Below are 21,650 nucleotides of genomic sequence, written 5' to 3'. Positions count from 1 at the left end.
CCGCCGTGCCGCTACTCAGTGCTCGATCGCTCTCTCTCACTCTCTCTCTCTCTCTCACACGCAGGAGAAGGAAACCAAGGAGATAAAGCAAGAGCACTCTTGTATTCACAACACATGAGAATGAGGATTTTAGGGTTACATTTGACTCTTATAGGTGACTTGGCCGTTCACACTTGGGCGCCCATACATGGCCGGCCGATCCTAACCCTTACCCTGCTGATATTCAAGGTGCGCCTCTCATCGGCGATCACCCAATCCCTTTATCCTTAACATATGGTGCCGACAAGCCCGGCCCATGACTCAGAATATTTAAATTAATGACGTAAAACATAGTACGTCTCAATGTCCGTCGTTAACATGCCCCCCTTCCTGATGTAGAATATTTAAATTAATGACGTAAAACATAGTATGTCTCAATGTCCGTCGTTAACATGCCCCCCTTCCTGATGTAGATTCCGTCCTCGGAAGCTATGGTATGGTAAGCTCGATAGGGTTGTTGTGGGAGCCCGTCTGCTGCCTGCAAAATAGGGAAGTAGAGTGAAAGTATGCTGGAATTCAAAAGATATAAAGTGTATAAATTCAAGCATGTTAGACCACAATGGATGTTGCTATGAGACTTAGTTTAAGGGTCACATGAATGAGCTAGTGTAGCAAATTAAAAGGAGTTTAAAATTATTGAAAGTAAATCAAGAGTTAGCAAGTTGTCAAAGGTTAATCAAGGTTTATAACTGGCTTAAGTCAAGAAAAATAACCAAGCTTAATAAATAAACAGATGACCACACTGTGTCTACTCTAAGAACAAGTTAATACCACGAGCCTAGGGACACAAGAAACATCAGGGTTACAGGAGCCTTTTGCCTTTATTTCTTTACGCACATGATAATTTTTATACACAATGGCGACCTTCCTAATGCAAAACTAACATCGATCCTGGTACCATGTTTAACACAAGGCATCATCCAGGAATCTATTAGCTCACTTTAGGCAAGGCTACCCCCTATCAACCAAGGCATCGGTGTGGAGTAGAATACTCTTCGCCTACCAAGTATCAATAAGGCGATAGGCCAACATTAAAGCACATCATAGACTTGTATTGCCATTTATTGTAGGCTCTTAAAAAAAAAATTTTTTTTTGATCTTCGCTCCTGAACTATAATTTATCTTGCATCCTTTCGACAAAGGGGTAAAAGCTATATCCTAGAGGTCAACACACACATGGCCAGGTGTCAAACATTAAGATGGTTTGACCCTAGACCTAAGACAATCGTATTCCAAGGTTAACTAAAGACGTCATGCATTCTCAGGAATATACCCAATAAGGTTAAGCTCATTAATGATTTACACTAGCACGTTTAGCAACTTCAAAAACTAAGTATTCCAAGGTTTGACCCTAGACCTAAGACAATCGTATTCCAAGGTTAACTAAAGACGTCATGCATTCTCAGGAATATACCCAATAAGGTTAAGCTCATTAATGATTTACACTAGCACGTTTAGCAACTTCAAAAACTAAGTAGTACATTGACAATTTCCATGTGGTCATGCATTATAGTTCATGCAATTAATTGAACAGAAAAAACGAAAGAGAGTGGGTATGGAAGAATTACACCTGTATTTTGGAGATCTCCTTGATTCGATGAGAGAAATTACCGCAATTTGATGAGATATTTATGTATGAGCGTTGCGGCTATCTCAAGACTTGAAAGCGAACCCACCTCAAACTTTTTTACTTGTACAATCAACTAACAAGAACTATACCTCGAGAGGCACATCAGTGTGAAAAGTTAAAGACTCGTTTAAGGAATCCAAACTAGAAAAAACTTGAAAACACTAACCTACCTACCAGTCACCACACTACTACTGAGGATATGGTAAGAGGATGTTGTAGAGTCCTGGCTCTAGCCCTAAGGCTAAGCCTCTATCCGCATCATCCAAATAAATAAAGTCAACCTCAGTAGTGCCATGAGTTTCATCCATCCATTCATCATTGTCAGATATTTCCTTTTCATTTTCCCATCCACATAAACTCATCAAGAATGTAACCATGCGAGGATAGTCATCTTGTGGAAAAGGAAAGCATTGGGCTATCGAGGATATTTCCTCTACGGAGTAGGGGTCAGTCATGGTCAATAGGCGAATTAGTCATTCTAATTCCTCAACATTTTCCTGTCTGGCTAGTACATCTATATGATCCCATTCAGTTTCAATTACAGGATAGCACATGTGAAATATCTGAGAAAGATACAGATGATACCTCTCACCAAAGGTGGGAGTGGATGAAGTGTTTGATGATCGTGCATCTGCCATATCTGCAAACACAGATATAGCATCAGTAGGTTTGTGAGACAGGTCAATCTAGTTCTTGATTGTATACGGATATTTCTCCTCTTTTTGTGCTCTTGCTCTTTTTACTATTTTTTGTTTTTCTTTTCTTTGTTTTTTTAAAAAAAAATGTATGAAGCTATATATGTACATCCCCTTGAATTTGGCAATTACATGGTCAGGGGAGAAGGTTAAGGAGGAAGCATTAGAATGTCGAGCGTGAGTACATGCTCCCCCTTTCCTTGGGTAGATCATATTATTTGCAATGATGTTGCAGCCTCTTGGAACCAATTTGTCCAGCGGGTCATAGGTTGTGATGTGGGCAGATAGCTTTTTATGACCCTTATGGCCACATCCAATTGTAGAGATGGTAGTGTACGCTCCCATTGACGAATGGAGGAAATGGTTTCCGACGATACTATTACAAGGGGAGACGTAGATTCATCGATTTTTTGTTGGGTGTTGACACGAGTAGGTGTAGAGCATGTAGAAACTTCTATATGAGTGTGTGCCTGGCATGAGGAGCTAGAAGCTTCATGTGGCTCCCCCCTTCCTGAGCTAGGTGGTAATGATCTATATCGTTTGGGAATCCAAACTAACTCTGGAAGAAGTGGTGCGGAGCACTCTGTTACCTTTCCCTTACCACGGTCTTGAATTGTCATTGGGGTGGCAACAATTGGTTTGCAAGGTTTTACAGGTGATGTAGAGGGATTCAGCTTATGTTTAGGGACCCAAATCTGGTCATTCCCCTCGTAGTACCCTTGGGCTACTAATAATTTTTTAGGGATCCATCACGATATTACATTGCCCTTTCTCGGGTGGTTAGCTGCTTTCCTTTTACGAGGCTTCTTGGTGGCCGAACGAGATTGAGCAGGGGAAGTAGCTATTAACCAAGTTTTTGGGACCCATCTGTATGTGTTCTTTGGCATAGTAAGCGGAGCTTTAGAGACCACCCTGCATGTTTCCACTTTTGGCATTGAAGTGTTAGAGGGGTGGCAAACAATCAAAGGTGGTTTTGCCACTGGACTTTGTGATTTTTCATTATCTAACATTTAAGTGGATGACTTAGGTGCGGGATTTTGAGCGGTCAGACCTAGTGTTGGTTCTTGCGTTGTGACTCGTCTAGTTGCCCAATTGATATTGCACTTGGTGGCCATCATCCATTTGCGCCCTAAGTTTACAGTCCCTTCCATGGTACCCGCAGGCATAACCAAAAAGCTTTGAATTATGGTCCCCTTGTCATAGGCCACCGGAGTGTGCAGAATTCTTGAGACAGGAGTTTTCTTCTTGTTGATGCCTTTAATTTGGATAGCACTCTTGGATAAAGGTGGTTTTCCAAGTTGACACCACACGCCATATGATAGCAGATTGTGTTGAGCTCCTGTATCCAATAATGCATTATACAGCACCTCCCCGTAAGGACTCTGTAACTCAATTGGGTATCTTAGAGGTGGGTCAGATTCCAGTGCATCCTCCTCTGCTTCCTCGAAAAATATTTGCGTAATTCCCAAGTTGGCTTCTCGTTGTCGCCTAGCACGCTGTTGACATTCTTTGGCTTCGACTCTCGCTTGTATCTTTTTAAGCTCAGCTTGTTCTTTAGCTACCTTCTTTTGATGGATTGCATGTAACTCCTCTTGGCTCAGGGGGTCATAGTATCTTTTGAATTTACTCCCATTAAGGAATCCAATGGTTTCAACTCCGTCGAGAGTCTCCACTCTAATGGTACCTTGCGGGGTAATTTCACATACTCTATACGGTCCCTTACCAGCGTATTTGAGCTTCTTCTTTTCGTTACGCACTCCATACATCAGGACTTTATCCCCAACCTTGATGTCCTTGTCCTTGAGGTGGCGATCAAACCATTTTTTCCTTCTATCCTTCTCCACAAGGGCATTGTATACAGCCAATTGTCTTTCTTCGTTTAGCCGCTCAAGGATATATAGATGCTCTACTAAGGGATTACCATCCCAACCCTCTTGAGTAGCAACACGAAGACTAGGAATGACAAATTCCCACGGCATGACTGCTTCTTGGCCATATACCATTTTGAATGGTGTGCAATTAATAGCCACTTTGTACGCAGTACGATAGGCCCATAAAGCTGTCGTAAGCTTTAGATCCCAATCCGTGCGATGAGCTTTAACTGTCTTTGTCAAAACAGAGATTAATGTCTTGTTTGTACTCTCGGCTTGGCCATTTGCTTGCGGATAATAAGGAGTAGATTTATGATGGGATATCATGAAATTTGTTGTGAGCTCCTTAATCACGTCATTTATAAAATGCGTCCCATTGTCGCTCACAAGTTCAAAAGGACAACCAAAGCATGTGATTATATTTTCAAAGAGGAACTTGGCTGTTGTCCTCGCATCTGCCTTACGTGTCGCTTTCGCTTCAGCCCATTTAGTCATATAGTCAGTGGCCACAATAATATAGCGAGATTGTGTGTTTCGGGCCGCTGGGCTGATTGGACCTACAAAGTCTAAACCCCACTTTTCAAATGGTTGGTTTACTTTGATTGGATGTAGGGGCATCTGATCTTTCCGTTGGGGTTTCTTGTATCGTTGGCATTCATCGCAACCCTTCACAAAGAGTGATGCATCTTGGAACATAGTGGGCCACCAATACCCTGATTGTAAGATCTTTCGCGCAGTTAAGTCTCTTGAGAAGTGACCACCGGCTATGCCCATATGTGCCTCTTGCAAAATGTATAGATACTCATCCTCTCGGGCACAACGCCTAAGAACGTCATCCTTTCCTCTTTTATAAAGAGTCCCGGCTATCAGGCAATATGGTTCGCATTCTTTGATTAGCTTTCGAGCTAGATCTTTACGAAGCTCCTTGGGTGGAAAGCCATTAACCAAAAAGTTAACAATCTTCTCACTCCATTCAGGCATTGTCTCCACCATGAACAGGGAAGTGTCCGGTAAGTCATCATCAACCCCCGCCGTAGGAGCCTCACCATTAGGTATGCGAGACAAATGATCAGCCATGACATGTTTGGTGGCATATCTTGCCCCTCAGGTGTTACCCAACTTGTGCCTCTATTTCCCCATGTGTCTATGGTTGCCGCTAGGTGTACCCAATCCACGTTATCCGACTCAGTCATACCCGGTAGGACATCCATATAAGGAGAATCTTTCCCATCATCAGTCTCTTTTTTGCATGTATAGCAATACCTTAATGGAGCGGAGTGAATAGTGGTATCCGATCGATTATCAATGATAACCTTGCTTCCTAAAGGATGTGCACGACCATTCTCAAGATCAACTCGAATGACAGAGTCCTGGAATTGTAGATAGACATGGTTTTTCGACCAGTCATGCACCATTTGTGCTTCCCTCATGAAAGGACATCCTAAGATCATTTGATATGACATAGGATGCTTGGAGAAATCCATTACAAATGAAGGTATGTCGTACCTTGTATCCCAGAACCTTGATCTTAAGGTCCCTTAACATTCCAATAGGTTTAGAAATAGTTCCGTTTGCCATCTTAACCACTATGTTTGTGACCTCGAGGTGAGGTCTCCCCATGGATTCCCAACAGTTTTTAGTCACAATGCTCACTCCAGCACCACCATCAAGGATTCCCTTTAGAGTTAATCCCTTGGTAGTAATGGGGAGTGTTGCATTAGATTCGTCACCTTCAAAGTACTGTCCCAACTTGTTCACAGGCATTTCAACGACCGAGTCTTCATCTAGGTTGGGTTGTAGATCCCAATGTTCCCCTTCATCTTGAAGCGTATTGGGTCTATCCATATTTGCAAATTGTGGTAGCCCCGCCTTTAGTTCTCCATTGAGAAATGCCCGAAGAGCTAAGAATAGCTCAGGATCTCCGTATAATTTGGATATGATCGTGGTCCTGATTTCAGAGGACATGAAATCCATTAGCTTGGACACATTCAATGGTACTTTTTGAGATATCGCCCCTTGACTAGGGACTGGTGAAGATGGAATTACTTCCTCTTCGATGGGGTCAGGCATTCCCTCACTAAACATTCTTTCACGCAAAAAGGGTGTTTGCCCACTTCCTGATGTCCTATCCTCACTTTCTTCTCGAATGATACTAGGTATAGCTAACGGTTTATGGTTCCGGTGAGGCTGAACTTGCGTAGGAAACACTGTGTCTGGAATTTTGATTTTTCTCGGGTTTGGCTCCAGTTCTCTTTGTGTTTCTTCCACCAAACCCCTTAAGTGTTGCACTTGTTCAATCTCCTCAACTGGGTTTGGGTAAGTTCCAATCTTTTTCTTGAGGGTTTTTGGCCCACGTGGCTTGTCTTGGGGAGTCTCAGTCAGTTTGGGTGGTTGAGAGGGCATTAACTGACTTGGTTGTGGGGCCCAGGAAGTTTCCTTCTGTTTCCCCTTGTTTATGTACTCGCTTGATTCTCCTTCGTTGAGCTCCCGAGTGGGTTCCTCCCTTAAGGTAGTGGCTTTGGTCCCCATGGTTTCTATTGAATCAGAATCATCTTCAGGATCATTCATATACACGGGGTCGTCTCCTGTCCCTATGTTAGTCTTTGAACTGGGCTTGGAGCTCGTGGCATTAAGCGATCTCTTTCGCCGTGTTTTCTTTTTCTTTGCCTGAGCGATTGACGCAGTATCCCTCTCTTCAAGAATGTAGTTTTGATTTTGAAGCATTGACCGTGTAACTACATTCATGGGTACAACATGTGTGGTTCCTCGTGCTTGGTTGGTGACCTCAACCAAATTCAATGGCGTAATCTTGGGTGCATTAAGATTATGTGGACATTGAGCGATCAAATGATCTATGACACAACGATTACATGTAAGTACCGGCATTCCTGATGTGCTCCCTTGATTTGGTTGCATTTGAGTAGCGATCTTCTGTAGCCTATTAGGGCACTCCGCTACACGATGCGGTCCACCACAATCATAGCATTGAAGAGGTGGTCTCCTCGCCAAGGTATTAAGGTTTTGCCCTCTTGTGGCGAGAGCAGCTGCTTGATATACAGGCTTGACTTGCCCGAAATGATCCTCCATGTAGTACTGGGGAATCATTTCAAACGCATCAATCCTGTATGGAGCAGTGGGATCTATCTCCTCTTCATAATCCCCACACGCACTACGTGACTCACAACCCATCTGGTTTATTGGGGTAATCCTTGGATGTGGAGGTTGTGGTCCTAACACTGGCGGTGGTAATGGCACAGACTGGACTACATTCGGATTCCTTGGAACTATGTGCTGTGACGGTTGCTCGACAGGTTGTGCAGGCATCAGCGCGGGTACTTGAGGTGTGTTTGACCAGGCTAGTGGTGCCTGATTTGCCAACATTCGCTTAAGTACTAGGCAATCTTTAGATTGATGGCCATACTTACCATATGCATTGCAATTCCCATTGAATTTGACTCTGAATGTGGGACATTCACTCGTGCTATGTGGTCCTAAGCAAACCGAACACCATTGTTGCTCTCTTCTTGGGTACATATGGCTATTTTGAGGAGCTCGATTACCCCTAAAGTATTCTTGGAGAGCCTTAGTAAGGTCGGTCTTCACAGACATTTCGGATATCTTGGGCTCCTTGGCAATAGGTTTTACTGTCATTGGCTCGTGCTCAGATACTTGCGAACTAACGGATTTTGTCTTCGAAGACACCTTTTTACCTGCAATCATCAAGTTGTCTTCTAACTGGATTGCATTGGCAGTGACTGCTTCCCACGTTGTAAAACCTCTAATGACTAGGCCATTGTATATGTCCTCGTGGCGCAATCCTCGAATGAATCTATCGAGCAGTTGGTTATTATTGAAGCGCTCATCGGGAGTGCAGCGAGAATTTAGATGCTTCAATCGACTTATAAAGTCTCTCACTGACTCCCCTTCCTCGCGTTCAGTTTTTTGGAGTTGAGATGCTACTCCCCAAAGCACACCCTCACGTATGTATTCTTTCAAGAACAATCTCTTGAGAGTGGGGTAGTGAGTGCGCTCTTCAACCCTTAAGGTTCGATACCAATCTCCGGCCTTCCCACTCAAGGTTAAGCCTAAGGCTTTACACTTATGCAGCTCATTGTGCTCTTCCAAGGAATCACACACGTGTTCAAAGGCTTCAATGTGCTTCCTAACATCCTCGTTACCATTGAAGTTTTGAGTGAGCTTAGCCACTTGTACTGCCTTGCTTCTAGGTTCTCTCTCAGGCATGCCCCGCATGTTTTCCGCAATGGATCGTCCGATCGTCTGAGCAAACGCTGCGAGATCACCTAGGTGAGCAGGCATAGTTGGTGGAGGCACTTCTGGGATAGCCTGGCTGATAGGAGTTGGCGTTGGTCTGAGTATGTTGGCAAATGACGTAGGATATGATATGTGACTAGGCCTAGCTCCTCTTGGATAAGGGTGGTGATAAGGCGGTCGTGGAGCATACGCCATTGGCATACTAAGAGGCGTAGGAGCTACATGAGCATGAGTAGCGATAGGTACATAGGGTCGATAGGCACTGGCACGCACTGTTGTAGGTACTGTTCCACTAGGTAGCGGTGTCGTACTAACTACAGTGGTAATAGGTGCGCTTTCTGTCATGCTCATCATTGGGGTAGGCATTGTGGAGTCCTTAATGGAAAGTTGAGCCAAGGTTGGAAAGCTAAAGTTACTGCTCGTGGGCTCAACCTGCATTGAGACTCCAAGCGAAACAACATACGAAGGGTCTATGGGACTCACCGAGGGAGTCTCCAATTGTAATAGGGTTGGTTGTTTGGCCTTGCCCATATCCAAAAATCTCATAGGGCAACTAAGTTCACTCTCCTATTTTGCCTCTCAATTTGGATAATTCTATGAATAACCTCACATATCATTTGTTGTTGCTCCTCTAGATTAGTGGCGCTAGATGTAGATCGTAGGACTTCTAACCAACCTACATGGTATGTGTAACCCGTGTATAGGTCGGTTAGAGTCTCTGTACGTAGATCATATTCCCAATTTTCATTGAGAAATATCCCATCTAGACTTGGTGTGCCAAACGGTTCTCTTGAAGTGGACGCAATGTCACTTCTTATGGATTGGCTTCTAGGGACCTCTACTTTAGGAAGAGCATCGGAATGTGGTAGCTCAGTAGGGCCCTCATTAAATGAAGTGGGTAGAATATCCACATGGACACTCTTTGGGAGGGTAGGGTCCACATGAGATGTGAATGGCGAATCCACTACCCCTCCTTCTTTATTTACTTCGCTTGTCACATGCTCAGAGTGTGTAGCTCTACTAAAGGTCTCTATTAGACGACTAAACATGCTAGATCCGGGTTGTGGGGCCCACACTGGCATGTTTTGGCTTGTCTTCTCAGGATTCTTGGTAGGGTGCCCTTCCATGGCTTCTGAGTCAGAGGACGAGTCACTATCCACTATTCGTGGATCTTGGGTTGCACTCCCTTGGGTTCCAGCCGAAGGCCAAGATGCCAACGTGGAGGGATGGTGTGAGCCTACGTAAACTGAAACGCTTTCTAGTGGTTCAGGCTCTAGCACCTGACCAGAATGTAGATGCATGTAACGTGGTTACCCCACGTGCGTTGGTAACTACCCTTGAAGCCCACACAAATGGTTTCTTGGGTATTTTGCACCCCGTTTTTACTTGTTTTTAGATTGTTTTTAACTCGTTTTTGACCCCCTTACTTACGGTCGAACTTGGACTAGGGCGTGTGATAGCTCGAAACGAGCGTATCGTTTAAAGGGTCCTAGCGTGCTTTACAGCACCGTGTTCGCCTATCCAGAGCTCTTGTGGTCCTCAAACAGTCGGTTTCCCTATGGGGGTAGGGGCGAAAGCCTATTTGCTTGTGGAGGAAAGGGTGAGGGCTTTATCCCACATGCTCACTTTACTCCTTGGGGAGTGGGCTACATATAGGGCACAACTTCCCATAAGCTCTCACTTGAAAGAAAGCTTTGGAGGCTCACTCTCCTATATATATATATCAAAAGACCGAGACTGTTACCATATTATAGTAGTGATGTGTGTGAACACACTTAGGACCGCCGGGGCACTTTTTCCCTCACTAGGAGGTTTTTTCCCCCGTGCATTGTATATACGCCCATTATCTTCTAGGGCTTGTAATCTTTCATTTTTGGCACTCATAATACACTACAGTGTTGTGCTCAAGCTTCCTCATCTTCTTGAAGTTGTGTGTGCATTCCTGCAACCCTAATTCCAACAATTGGTATCAGAGCAGGCTTCCTCCTCCCGGGCAGCATCATCGGCACCTGCCGCTTCATCTCCTCCGATTGCGACGAGGTTTCACGAGCGTCTGCAGGTTAGTATATGCCGTGGACAAGCCCGTAGGGCTTGTTCGTTTCAGAATTTTGATCTGAAGTCATTTCGCCCTCCGTTTTTGCATTCCAAGTACTGCGCAGGCAAAATCGTCCTACTGTGCAGATTTTCTGTCAAGATTAAAATCTGCAGGACAGGTGCCCATTCGTCTGTTTTGGGCTGTGCTACATAGCACAGGTCGATTTTATACAGGTTTACCTCTTACAGACAGCATTTACATCTAGTAGTACAGTCATTGGCCATGGCTGACAACAATGATGTATTCCGCATGTTGGCTGCTGAGGATAAGTTGGATGGCACCAACTATCCATTGTGGGCATATATGATGCGACATGTATTGGTAGCAAAGGGGTTATGGAACATTGTGCAGGGTATTGATGCACGTCCTATTGTGGCTGGGAATGCTGCAAACACATCAGAAACAGGTACTGTTGATGATGGTGCAGGCACAAGTGCTGTAGCAGCTGTTCGAGAACCACCACTTTCAGCAGAGCAGATTCGTTGGGATGGTAGAGATGCGCAGGCTCATGCCTTGATTGCGCTGTCTGTCAAACGTACCATTATCCCACATATTCGCTCCTGCAGGACTTCTAAGGATGCTTGGGATGTACTTGCCACATTGTATCAGGCAAGAAATGAGGCTCGTGTTGCTTACCTCCGAAAACAGTTGGAGAGTGAGCATATGAACGAAGGTGATTCTATGGATAGCTTTTTGACAAAGATCAAGGATTTCAAAGAGCAGCTCATTTCTGCAGATGAAATCCTGTCAGACAGTTCACTTGTGCAGACTGTTTTGAATGGTCTACCAGATTCTTATCAGGGTTTTGCTTCCACTCTTCGCTTGATGATGAAAGGCAATCCCAATGCCTTATCATTTGAGGAGTTAGTTTCTGTTTTGCTGCAAGAAGACCAGTCAAGGCAAAACAGGAATATTATGCGTGTCGCAGATCAAGCTTTCGTTGCTAGTCAGAGAAGCGGGAAAGGTAAAGCTGGCTTTTCTTCTAGTAAGCAGAAATCTGCAAATGCTGCGCAACCAAAGAAGGAAGACAAAGATGAGAAGAAGGGTGACAAACAGAAGACATTTTGCAAGTACTGTAAGGGAAATGATCATGTCATCAAAGCGTGTCCTAAGCTGGCTGCGAAAGAGGCTAAGAAGAAAGAGGCTGGTATGGCTGTTGCAGATGCCTCTCCTTCTAACAATGAATCTGCTAATGTTGTTCAAGATACAGAATGGGCATTCAATGCGCAGTGCAGTTATGACCCATCTTTGCATGACACATGTATGTCTGCAGTAGATTCAGATGTATGGTACTTTGACAGTGGTGCCACTAAGCATATCACCTCGCAGCGCAGTTTATTCACTTTCCTTGAGTCTGCTCCCACAGGGAATACTGTCACTTGTGCCAATAACTCCTCTTATCCCGTTAAAGGAGTTGGACAGATTGTGCTGAATGTTGCAAATTGCAACACCTTTACACTTTTTGATGCATTGTATGTGCCAGGGATCAAAAAGAATCTGCTGTCAGTCTCCGCATTTGCCAAAACAGGTTTGGTTGTAAAATTTGTGGATGACAGATGTACTGTTCATGATCTCTCTTGTGGTGACATCATTGTAGCATCTGGTTCACTATGTCGAGGGCTGTATAAGCTCAATATGGATGGCAAATGTGTAGAGGATTCAGCATGTGCTATTATGGATACGCAGGCTATTTCAAATGCAAAACTGTGGCATGCACGTTTTGGTCATCTGAATTTTGCAAGTTTGCTGCGCCTACAGAAATCTGAAATGGTGTCTTCTTTGCCTAAGCTTGAGGCACCTGTCAAGCATGTTTGTGAGGGCTGCATATTGGGTAAAATGCAGCGTGCTTCCTTTCCCAAAGATGGATCAGTGAGAGCTGAACGCAGATTGCAGCTTGTTCACAGTGATGTTTGTGGTCCCATGCAAACTCCATCATTTGGAAACTACCTTTACTTCGTGACTTTCATTGATGATTTTACCAGGCATGCATGGGTATATCCTTTGAAGGCAAAGTCCGAAGTGTTTTTGTGCTTCAAACAGTTTTTGGTTATGGCTGAAAATGTGTCAGAAAGTAAGATGGGCACCCTCCGTTCAGATCGAGGGGGGGAGTATATGTCTTCAGAATTTAATGCATTTCTGGCTGAGCGTGGGATAAAACACCAATGTACAGTGCCGTATACACCACAGCAAAATGGTGTGGCTGAGAGAAAAAACAGGTCTCTCATGGAAATGGCAAGATGTATGGTTAAGAGTCAAAGTCTACCACATGGTTTTTGGCTTGAGGCTGTCATGTGTGCCACTTATGTACTAAACAGGTGTCCCACCAAAGCATTACAGGTTGTCACTCCATATGAGGCTTGGCATGGCCGCAAGCCATCTGTTGGCCATTTACGTGTTTTTGGTTGCCTGGCATATGCATTAGTGCCTGTGCAACATCGCAGAAAATTGGATGACAAAGCTGTCAAATGTATTTTTGTTGGATATAGTGCTGAGAGCAAAGGCTATCGTTTGTATCATCCACAGACAAAGCGCATTTTGGTTAGCCGTGATGTTGTATTTGTGGAAGATGCAGTTCAGCCCTTGGTTTCATGTACTAAGGAGACAGATATCAGCTCACGTGATGTCTATGATACATTGTTGCCTCTTTTCAGTGGTGCACAGTCAAGTGCAATACCTCATGAGGCAGTTTTTCAGCCTATGCAGGTTTTAAATGATGGCACAGATCAGCCTATATCTGATGCAGATGTGCATGATGCACTTGAGGATGAGAGACAAGAGATTGAGGGCTCTAGGAATATGCCTAGATGGCTGGTGCAGACTTTGCGTGACAGCAAGTTGGATGCCCCTTTGTCTAGTCGCACTCGTTCTGGCTCTCATGGTGCCTCTTATGCGTCAGATTGTTATGCATTGGCTGTTTCTAGTATGTGCGATGAAAGTGAGCCTGTTTCATTTGATGAGGCACAAAGTTCAGAAAATTGGATGGCTGCTATGCAAGCAGAATACGATGCTATTATGAAGAATGGTACATGGTCTTTATGTGACTTGCCCCCTGGCAAGAAGGCCATTGGCACTAAGTGGGTATACAAATTGAAGCGTAAGCCTGATGGCACAGTGGATCGCCATAAGGCTAGGCTTGTTGCAAAAGGTTATGCTCAAGAGAAGGGCATTGATTTTGATGAGACTTTTTCTCCCACATGTCGTATGACCACTGTTCGTAGCATCTGTGCATTAGCAGCTCATAATGGTTGGAATGTACATCAGCTGGACATAAAGACTGCGTTCTTAAATGGAGATTTGCATGAGGAGGTGTATGTATCGCAGCCTCGTGGTTTTGTTCAAAGAGGGCAGGAAAACAAAGTGTGTAGGTTAAAAAAGGCTTTATATGGTTTAAAGCAAGCTCCACGAGCTTGGTATGAAAAAATACATGCATATTTGACTGCACATGGGTTTCAGAATAGTCCAACAGAAAGCACTTTGTATGTTAAACGTGTGGATGGTGTACATCTAATCATTGCTCTCTATGTCGATGACATGCTGCTCACAGGACCAAATGAGAGTCATATTGCTGATTTTAAGGCTGATTTGAATGCCTCTTTTGAGATGTCAGATTTGGGGCATTTGCATCATTATTTGGGGATACAATTTAAGCAGTGTGATGGAGGTATTGCTTTGTGTCAGACAAAGTATATTGAAACATTGTTGCGGAGATTTGGCCTTGAAGACTGCAAGCCTATTGCTACTCCAATGGAGACAGGTTTGAAGTTGAGTCTTCATGATGCTGGAGATCACTTTGATGTCACACTCTATCAGACAGCTGTTGGTTGCCTCATTTATGTATGCATTACGAGGCCAGACATTCAGTTTGCAGTCTCACAGGTGAGCAGATTTATGCATAGCCCAGGCATTAAGCATTGGCAGGCAGTGAAGCGTATCTTTCGCTATTTGAGTGGTACTCGGCATCTTGGGTTGTTTTATCCCAAGGGGGGATCATTGCCGCCAGATTTACATGCTTTTTCAGATTCTGACTGGGCTGGTTGTTATGACACACGCGTGTCCACGAGTGGTTTTTGCTTCATGCTTGGAAGCTCATGCATATCATGGTTGAGCAAGAAGCAGCCTACTGTGGCCACTTCTAGTTGTGAAGCTGAGTACAGGGCAGCTTTCACAGCTACGGTTGAGTGTGTGTGGCTCAGACGCCTTATGGCTGATTTGGGTGTTGGGCAGCCATCTGCCACCACCATCTTCACTGACAGTCAGAGCGCATTGGCAGTTGCGCGGAACCCAGTGTTCCATGCTCGTACGAAGCACATTGAGGTGCACTACCATTATGTCAGGGAGAGACTCTCTGCAGGAGAGATCAGTTTGGCTTATGTGCCAACACAGGATAACCTTGCAGACCTTTTCACAAAGGCTCTGCCTCGTGAGAAGTTCGAAGCTTTTCGCAAAGCTTTGGGCTTACTCCCTTTTGTGGATTCGTCCACATAGCTAGACACTTCCCTATACATGAGTGCTAGCTCTTGTTCACCGCATCACTCCAGGGGGGATTTGTTACCATATTATAGTAGTGATGTGTGTGAACACACTTAGGACCGCCGGGGCACTTTTTCCCTCACTAGGAGGTTTTTTCCCCCGTGCATTGTATATACGCCCATTATCTTCTAGGGCTTGTAATCTTTCATTTTTGGCACTCATAATACACTACAGTGTTGTGCTCAAGCTTCCTCATCTTCTTGAAGTTGTGTGTGCATTCCTGCAACCCTAATTCCAACAGAGACCGAGGCCGAGGCCGTGGTCGTGGGTCAATTGGGGTTTTTTCTTTTCAAAATTTTTTTCTCCAATTAAAAAATCTTTCCTCTCCACACGTTTGGTTTTTTTCTTTAAAAATAAAATTTTATTTTTCGAGATTAAATTTTTTTTTGAGATAAGTTTTCTATGGTTTCTTTCTAGAGTTCAGCCTTTGCCGCGGCGCAGTTCGCACACAGCACAGGTCTGGGGATTCAGAAATTCCCCCTCACACGCAGAAAACTAGATAACAGAATGCACGCCCACACGCGGAGCAGAAAAATAACAAAAGAAACAGAAATGCAGAAGACAAATTGCAGAAACAGATTGCAACACACAGAAACACCTCAGCAATAAACACACAGTCGCTTTCCTACAGTGTAAATTAAACTTCACGCAGCAGCCCGGGCTGCAAACTGGAGCTTGGTGCAGGGCAACTCCCCGGCAGCGACGCCAAAAATGTGCGCTTTTGCCGCACAGGTCGTAGCTGGGGACTTGTCGAACACCGTATGCAAGCCACGAATGGCTACAAGCATACAACCAGGAAAGCAAGCTCAAACAGAATGCAAAAGATGTGTCACTCACCGCTCAACCGCCGCCTTGAAGGATTCCCGCGTCGCAGTGAAGAAGGAGCCGCCGTCGCCGCTCTACCACCTCTCCGCCGCCGTGCCGCTACTCAGTGCTCGATCGCTCTCTCACTCTCTCTCTCTCTCTCACACACATGCAGGAGAAGGAAACCAAGGAGATAAGGCAAGAGCACTCTTGTATTCACAACACATGAGAATGAGGATTTTAGGGTTACATTTGACTCTTATAGGTGACTTGGCCGTTCACACTTGGGCGCCCATACATGGCCGGCCGATCCTAACCCTTACTCTGCTGATATTCAAGGTGCGCCTCTCATCGGCGATCACCCAATCCCTTTATCCTTAACATATGGTGCCGACAAGCCCGGCCCATGACTCAGAATATTTAAATTAATGACATAAAACATAGTACGTCTCAATGTCCGTCAACATAGCTAATAGTAGCAATAAAAGTGAAATTAGTGACAACAAAGTCACAAAAGTTCTTTGTATTCATCCCAAGAATATGAAGAAACACCATGTTGACATAAAGGGAGAAGATTTCAAATGGGCTTTTGGTGGCCGAAAGTGCAAGAATGACTGCTCGAGTCTAGAGGTTGTTCAGTGTGTTATAGAGTTTTGCAAAGACAATACTAGGGTGTCTCCAAATAAGAAAGACATTTGCAAGAAGTGACTTGGCAAGAAATAGTATAAAGTCCATCCTATTCATTTCTTGGAGTCACAGAAGTACCTACATCCTTCCAACTATAGTATACCTAGACATGTATATCACAAGTTCCAATAGTATTAAACAGTTCTATTTAGTATTTAAACTTATCCTCTGTTTGTTTCACATGCCATAAATCACTTATAAAATACTCTATAATACTAACCTAGTACTCAATAGTAATAACTAGTACTTAAACTTGCCCTTTTGTTGTAAACATATGACATATGTACCACTTATACAGTACTAAATAGTATCGATCAATAATAACTAGTACTTAAACTTGCCCTTTTGTTGTAAACATATGACATATGTACCACTTATACAGTACTAAATAGTATCGATCAGTATGTAAAACTCACATGTCATATAACTTACTCAGTATGAAATTATACTAATTAGTACTTCAACTTTCCTCTTGTGATTTCACATGCCACATCACTTACATGATACTAAATAGTACTACATGACTAGTCCTAATTTATTGCTTCATTATACTATTAGTATTAAATAAGAGTCTATTATACTAAGTACTAAATAAGTCTATTAGTACTAATTTATTTTATAAATAGTAAATTACACTATTACTACTAATATTATAATTAATACTACAAATTATCTTATTATTGTTTCACATGCCACTCTACTAAAATAGTACTTCATTATAGTAAATTACACTATAAGTACTAATAGTATAATTAATACTACAACTTATCTTGTTGTTTTATCACATTCCACCCTACTAAAACAGTACTTCATTATACTAATAGACTTATTTAGTACTTCATTATACTATTAGTACTTAGAATAAATTTAGTACTAATAAATTTTTTTAGTACTAATAAAATTAGTACGTTATTATACTATTAGAACCAAATTTAGCTATTAGTATTAAATAATTCTATTAGTACTAAATAAGTTTATTAGTATTAAATTACACCCTTAGCACTAATAGTATAATTAATACTACAACTTGTCTTATTGGTTCACATTCCACTCCACTAAAATAATACTAAATAGTACTAAGTACCTTTTAATATTAAATTATGCTATTTGTATTGAGTTATTCTATTAGCACTAAATTATACTGTTATAGTACTAGATTTTGATTTTCGTACTAATAGTATAAATTCTACTTTCACTTATCCTATTGTTGTTTCTGTTATTAGTATTTAACAATACCATTAGTACTAAATAGTACTGCACTTGAGAATTCTATCTATTCACTTTTAAATAATACAATTAGTACTAAATAGTACTGTACCGTTGAGAATTATCTATTCACATTTATTATCTTCATAGTTATGCATTCCTTTAAAGTAGCATCTATATAGATAACCCTTTGTTCTTGATTGACTATACAGGCAGAGTTTTACATGAATTTTAAAGAACAACATCCCTCAATTGTCATCGACTTCCACGCCTTTCATTCAGAACCTCAAACCATACTTCATCAAAAAATTAAAGGAAAGGAATACCTGTTGCTCTATGTACCATGCTTGAATGGATTTGTTCCGACTAGTTGTGAACTCATGAGACTAGATGTGGTCTCCCTACATGGGGATGCGTGTGATTATGCATGCATGGTCTGTAGACCTCCAGGGCAAGAAAAGTGTGTTGCTAAAACTAGCACCTACCCATTTGTAACAAAACTATTGAATTATTCCAATATGCCCGAAGAAGGAAAAGGATGCAAATGGTGCAAGCTAGAGTGTTTGCTCGGCAAATGCGATAATTATTTGAGGTTTTTTTTTGCCACACAAACTGAATGATGCAAATGGTGCATCAATAAGGTGGAAGGCATATGCGTATATCAATGTCAAGAAGCCCTAGAGCAATGTCACAAAGAAGAGAATAAAACTTCTATACAAGGAGACAACCCCTTCCATCATCATCCCACAATTCTCGCACCTCATGACTTTAATCACCCACAACTTTCGTAGTTACTAGCAGCACTCCCAATTCAAAGAGTGCATCAAAAGTTTTGCTGATGATGTGGTGGTGGTATCGGTTATAGACCCTGCAGAGAACTACACATTTAAAGTAGAGAATGAAGTCCAATCAATGCATTGGCACAATTATCAATGCACCATCATGGTTCATATTTATTCGAGCAGGTAATCTGCTTTTAAAGCCAAAACTCATGTTCAAAGTTCTCATGGAGATTGCTCCATTCGACCTTCCCCGCCGGATCCTTCCAGAAGCATACTCTTCAGTGACACCAATAAGGTAACATTATGTACCATACCCTCTTTGTGCCCCACACCCCGACTTAGAAGAATTACTTCCTTTGGCTGGAGAGGGTACATTGTGGGTCGCAAAACACACTATTCATGCATGTGAATAATGAGGGTGTAAGGTTCCTCCTCAGCTTCTAAAAGATGTATAAGCTCTCCTCTTAGTCCCCTGTAATCATCCCCTATTTCAGAATACAAGAAAACATTGTTTTCCCTTGTTTTTGGCCTAGCGAGAGAAAATATTTTGGATACAAAGTTTCTCCTTATATTTAAGATGAATTCCCCTGAAACAAAAGTTCAAAAAGAATTTTCCAATGTGCATTAGAAATTAACTGATTATGTGTATAATAGACCTTAGTCTAAGGGTTCACATTTTCAAAATTTTTTGATTAAGATCCAAATAAAGTTCTAAAGGGCCAATAGGATTAATCCAAGTTTTTCAATTAAAAAAATGCAAAGAATAAAAGAAAATCGCCCAAAAATGAGTAAATGCTCACATAAGATGAAGAGTTGACCAAGTACTGGGTTTATTAGTTTAAAAATGAGGTTTATTAGTAAAAAAATGAATTTTTGACACCTCAATAAAAGGAGGGAGGGGGCTCATGAAGGAGGCACCTAAATAAAATGATAACTTCTCATTTTTAATTCAAAAAAATTGGGATATTTTATCTCTTCTCTCTTCTCTTGCAAACTGGATCAAAAAGTGAGCCAAACTGGTCCAAAACTTGTCCAAAATGGATCAAACTGAAGCTGGAAGCATCTAGATCCCAATTAGACTTGGTTGGTGGCCTCCCTCACTTATAAATATACCCTCATTCCTTTGTATTTTCATCTTTGTGTATTTACATGCCAATATTATCTTCATTTTAGTGTAATTTTATTATCCCTCTATTTTGCCTCTATTTTGGGAAGCTTTGGAGATTCAGAAAATATCCATCCTCCCTTGGAGATTACCCTCCCCATCTTGGTGTCCAAGTTTCCTTGTGGGCTTCACTTCTTTTTAAAAGAATCAATCCAAGTTTCCTTGTGGGCTTTACTTCTTTTTAAAAGAATCAAGCCAAGTTTCCTTGTGGGCTTCACTTCTTTTTAAAAGAATCAAGACAAAAACCAAGGGTAAGCCTTAATCCATGGTGTTTTTTCTATCTTTCTCAATGGTTATCTTCTTCCCAACCTCTCTAATGCTTGGGAAGCTTTTTAATCAATGGTTTTTCTTGAAATGAAGCTTTTTAGTGATTCATAATGTTTAATTGGATTAATTGAAGATTTTTCTTGAAATGAAGCTTTTTAGTGATTCATAATGTTTAAAAGATTAGCATTAATTAGATTAATGCTAATCTTTTATGCTTAAATTTAATTTTTTGATTAGTAAATCTCTCTTTTTAATTAGTGATTCATAATGTTTAATTGGATTAATGCTAATCTTTTATGCTTAAATTTAATATTTTTGATTAGTAAATCTCTCTTTTTGAAAGATTAATCATCTTTTTGGATGGATCCTTGTTAGAAGGATGGATCTTAGTGCTAATTTCATTATCTTAATAAAAAATCTAGGCTTGACAAGCTAGAGAAGAAGATTAAGTATTTTTATGATTTTAATCTAGATAAAAATGATGATTAATTCTTTTAAACTTGTTTATGATTAAGAAAAATCATATTAATTCATTTTAAGATTAAAAAAGAGTTATGCTAACATTTTTGTTTAAGTATTTTTCATATGGGAATGATAAATGGATATTTTTAAGATTAGTCAAGAGGTTTAATTATAATGATGCTTATAATTATGTTTATAATTATGCTATGTATGCATAATAAATTTTTAGTTTAAAAGAGGAATTCCCACCACATTTCATAACTATGAGTATTTATTAAAAGTAGAATTTTGAGAATTCTCAGAAAATGCAGCGAAGCTATGGTGAATTTTTTTTAAAAAAATAAATTTAATTCTATGCATAAAATTGATAATGCAAAAAGAGGAATTCTCATCATATTCTATGCATAAGCATTTTAATGCTAAAAGAATGATTTTTGTTACATTTATGAAAAATACTTTTATAGTATTTATGCATAATTGTTTAAATAGATAAAAGATAAATTTTTGTTATATTTATCTTTACATATGTACGTGCATAAAAATTTAGATACATAAAGAGTCATGATATATTATGTACAAATATTTTAAATATTGAAAGAGGAATTTTGGTCATAATTCAAAATAGGTATATTCATATACATGGATAATATTTTAGAGGAATTTTCATCGTACTTTAATTAGGAAAATGCCTAAAGTAATTTCGGTGTTAAAAGAGAAGGTTTCACCATAATTCTACATGGAAATAGGGCATGTTGATGCCGAGTTTCAATTGGAGAAAAGAATAATTTAGAATAATTCTATGAGAATAATTCAATAAAATGATATATGCATATTCACAAATGGATCATTGAAAATAGAATTATCCTTATAAACTTCCATTATTCATGAATAGAATTATTTATAATTCTATTATGTCCAAGAAAGAATGAATTCTCATAATTTTGGATTTTCCCTTACGAGTGGAAATCACAGTTAATTTATCAAGAAAAAAATAAAGAATTATCTTTAGAAAATATCTTTAGGACTAAATTCGAGTAATTTAGGATTAGACTACGACTGTGTGAGAAAGGTGGGCCAGTAAGATGCTTACCCATCTCTCGAATCAGAAATTAAACAAAACCTTGTGACCATTTCCATTTCTTCAG

Source organism: Cibotium barometz, chromosome 3, assembly GCF_041138505.1.
Source record: "Cibotium barometz isolate CiBa-2024 chromosome 3, ASM4113850v1, whole genome shotgun sequence".
NCBI lineage: Eukaryota > Viridiplantae > Streptophyta > Polypodiopsida > Cyatheales > Cibotiaceae > Cibotium > Cibotium barometz.
This window is presented reverse-complemented; position numbering follows the sequence as displayed.